Source organism: Hakea prostrata, chromosome 2 (assembly GCF_041222555.1).
Source record: "Hakea prostrata isolate BN-2017 chromosome 2, UWA_Hpros_2, whole genome shotgun sequence".
NCBI classification, from domain to species: domain Eukaryota; kingdom Viridiplantae; phylum Streptophyta; class Magnoliopsida; order Proteales; family Proteaceae; genus Hakea; species Hakea prostrata.
In genome coordinates, this window is record NC_142601.1 from 70,854,332 (window position 1) to 70,857,421 (window position 3,090).

The 3,090-nt window shown below is 40.2% G+C and overlaps 1 non-coding gene across 1 annotated transcript; it reads left to right on the forward strand.

Annotated features, from left to right (window-relative positions):
• The first annotated feature begins 2,672 nt into the window (after positions 1–2,672).
• Positions 2,673–2,746, forward strand: TRNAT-AGU (transfer RNA threonine (anticodon AGU)). Its single transcript has one exon. It is a non-coding gene; the product is annotated as a tRNA-Thr (tRNA).
• Positions 2,747–3,090: the final 344 nt, after the last annotated feature.

The window sequence follows — 3,090 nt, forward strand, 5'->3', positions numbered from 1 at the left end:
AAGGAAAAGTAATAAAGAAAGAGAAAAGAGGGGGAAATTTTTTTCTCATTAAATTTCATACCAAAGATTGGGTAGAGGTTAGGCAATTGGTTAGGATACTCATTCATATCAATGGGAAAAATAAAACCCATGATTTTTATCCTAAATCAACCAACACCCATAAAACCAGCCATTGCCGGCGACCCTAACCCCAACCTAGCTCGGATACCAATGTAAATTAAAATCATAAAACGGAAGAGTTCTTGATCCTTTACCTTATTGATCTTGATTACAATGGATCTAGACACTGGAGGTGCCCCTTTGTATCCCTTTCCCTTGATTTGCCTTGTGTACTCTATAGGTTATTTCCACGCTTCTAAATCAACGAACCACAGTGATGGAGGTTCATGATTAGCTTGGAGAATTCGCAGAGCATAGGAGAGTATTCTATTATCGATCCTCCATTTGGTATTACATCCCTCTATTTATAGTATTTTCCCTCAACCCTAATTCCTTACTTAGGGTTTTTACTTAGACTCGTCCAAGTGAGGGAAATCAACACTACAGTCCTGTTTGAACTCAACTAAATGAGGGGTAGTCATCTTGGACAACGTAACCGTCTTGCCGCCACCTATGGCGCAAATTGTAGTGGAACCCACCCACTACGATTAATAGGCACAATCATGATGATTAAAACTAAGTTTAGGGGAGCCTTATTCCGTCGAGACGAAGGAGTCGTTAGAGGAGACTCTTCACTCGCTCAGCAAACCTAAGAGGTTGAAGGAGAATTAATCTCTCTGCACCACCACAATCCAAGACTAATCATTTCTGTCCCAATCCTCCGCTGAGTAAAACTAAGTAAAGAAAGAGCCCCTATTAAAACAGATGATATTTTATTCATCCAAAAAAAAAAAAAAAAAGTAGACAATATTTCTTTCTACCACGTTGTTCCCAACAGCCGAAAGCATTGAGCAAAGAATCTTTTGACGGCTTAGGAAAGCCAACACCAAAATAAAGGGAAGCAAACAAAGGCTGCAACTAGGGGTGTCAATGGTTGGGGTTGGGCCTAATGGTTTTGGGCTGAAAAACACTCAGCCCAAACACGGCCCATTAAGAAAATAATGGTTTCGGGCCGGTTTTGGGCTGGTTTCAAGCTGGTGCGGTTTGGGTTCGGGCTGACTAACGATTTGGGCTAACGGTTTAGAATTGGGTTTGCTAACGGTTTGGGTTCGAGTTTACTAGAGGTATGTTTTCAGTACCTTGTTGATGTGTAGAATTTATCAAGAACATGTGAACACATAAGCATTAAGTTCTCTCCAAGTCTCTTGGTTTGGGTGTTCAAAACCAATTTTTTTTTCCTACAATGAAGTAAAAATTATAAAACTAATATACAAAAGAATGCTGGCATCTTGATGAATTTTAGTGGGTAGTCTCTACTTATTCTCCTACCCCTTCCTAACACTTGTAAAAATGGATCAAAATAAAGCATTAAAAAATTTTCAAAAGATAATACACCTGCTAAATATTTACTAAACTCATCTTCCAAATGTCGAAGGCTTTGACAGGCTTATTGTTTACATATCCCAAAGCAAAACACTTAAGAAAAACAAATGGATTATTGGGGGTTTTCTTGTTTTTTACATTTAAATTAAATTAAATTTATTTATTTATAATAGGTTTAACGGGCTGGTTCGGGTTCTGGTTAGCGGGCCACACACGAGTTGGCCCGGACCAACCCGAACCAGTGTGGGCTAAGGTTGTTCAGCTCAAACACAGTCTATTAAGCTTCGGTTTGGGCCTGTTCGGTCTGGTTTTAATGGTTCGGATTAGGTTTTGACACCCTTAGCTGCAACGGTTATTCCAATCGAATGGTATCTAACTGAAGCTACCTAGGTGACCAGGAAGTGAGTGTGGCTTCCAAATTGGACAAAGTGCACCAATTAAGGTATACAAGGAGCAACCTTCTTCCCATTGCACTTTAGAACCAGTCCGAGGTTTGCATTTCCTACCCTCGGTTGAAGGTCTATTGATGATAACTAAGATGGGTGCATGCCATTCTCAAAGAGAAAGAAACAAATTAAGAGAAAGCCCAGCATCCCTCTTGCCAAAGCAAGCTTGGGGGACTGGAAAGGAACACCCACTTCAGAGGAAGGGGCAAGCACCAAAGGCAGACGGTTGTGGGAGATAGGAAATGCTACAATGAACACTGGAAAAAACCAAATAAGGATGAAGACGATGCAAATACTTCTGTTCACACTAACAATTGTTGTAATGGGATTTTTGTTCAATGCATGTAGAAACTAGTTGCCAAACCCATGAAGGAGAGAGAGTCCAGGGAAAATAAAATGTAAGAGAGAATCACAAATAATTTTTTTTTTTGGTAATCCGAATCACAAATAAATTAGCCATCAAAACAATCATAACGTCAAATAAGGAAGCGAAAAGAAGGGACAAAAGGGCAATAGATAGACAAAAAGAACCCTAAAGGGAAAGGAATATCAGCATTTAAGATAGTCAGCTCCTGAGTATTACGTGTGCATGAAGCACCCTCGAAAGCCAAGGCCTCAAGCTCTGCGATTTGGTGCTTCTACCAACCATATAGAGTAGCCTCTCTTTTAGTCTCTGAACATTATGCGGATCAACAGGAACCTCTACTGAATAAATCTTATAACACAGAAAAGTTGTGACACCTAGCTTTCGTAGCTCAGTTGGTTAGAGCACCCGTTTAGTAAGCGGGAGGTCTTGAGTTCAACTCTCAACGAAAGCATGTGAGTTTTTATCTTCTTCTTCTTTTTTTTTCCTTTTTTTTTTTTTCCGGATAATAGACAAATGATAAATCTAGTTGCTGCCCAATTTTCTTGATAGGTTTCAAATGGGTCCCTTGATTATCAAATCCCTAAATTCTGTTTTAAGAGGTAGTGAAGTGTGTTAGATACTTGAGATAACGAAACCCTCCTCTGACCACCTGATACGGAGAAATTATGATCAAACCGGGTTCATACCTGGTTCAACCCTCGACCCCGGTCGAGGCAGAGGGAACCGACTCGCTCCCGAGCAAACAGGATCCAAGAAGATGGCTTGTGAAGAAGAAAGCTGATTCAGCTACAAGCG